This window comes from Myotis daubentonii, chromosome 3 (genome assembly GCF_963259705.1).
Source record: "Myotis daubentonii chromosome 3, mMyoDau2.1, whole genome shotgun sequence".
Taxonomy (NCBI): Eukaryota; Metazoa; Chordata; class Mammalia; order Chiroptera; family Vespertilionidae; genus Myotis; species Myotis daubentonii.
Genome location: NC_081842.1, coordinates 132,076,726 through 132,077,381, shown reverse-complemented (window position 1 = coordinate 132,077,381; position 656 = coordinate 132,076,726). Strand labels below are relative to the sequence as shown.

General features: G+C 35.5%; 1 non-coding gene across 1 annotated transcript; it reads left to right on the top strand.

The window, feature by feature from the left end:
• The first annotated feature begins 208 nt into the window (after positions 1–208).
• On the top strand, positions 209–337 carry LOC132232197 (small Cajal body-specific RNA 24). The gene has a single exon (XR_009452336.1). It is a non-coding gene; the product is annotated as a small Cajal body-specific RNA 24 (non-coding RNA).
• Positions 338–656: the final 319 nt, after the last annotated feature.

Here is a 656-nt window from a genome sequence, read left to right as displayed (position 1 = left end):
CTAAGTGTCTTAGCATGGATAAAAACCTCCATCCATTTGTTTATGTCTTCCTCTATCTCTTTTTTTCAACATCAGATAGAGGAAGACATAAAGAAATGGAAGAATATACCTTGTTCATGGATTGGTAGAATCAACATTGTTAAAATGTCCATACTACCCAAAGCAATCTATAGATTTAATGCAATCCCCATTTAAAAAGCAGTGGCAGTGGACATTTACTTTATTCAGTTTCTTCTCAAGGTGAAGAAAACTCTTTGTAAATGTCCGAGAGAAATATAGTAGCTTTCTGTTCACACTTTGCAAGTAAAAAGGGTGGATCGTTCCACTACTGACATATTTTTTTTTTAAAAATTAATTAATTAAAAAAAAAGTAGTGGCATATTTCACAGACCTAGAAAGAATTCTCCAAAAATTCATTGGAATAGCAAAAGACCCCAAATAGCTGCAGCAATCCTGAGAAAGAAGAACAACGTTGGAGGGATCACGATACCAGTATCAAGCTATATTACAAGGCCACTGTTCTCAAAACTGCCTGGTACTGTCACAAGAACAGACATATAGACCAGTGAACAGAACAGAGAACCCAGAAATCCATTATGCTCAATTAATATTTGACAAAGGAGGCAAGAGCATACAATGGAGTCAAGACAGTCTCT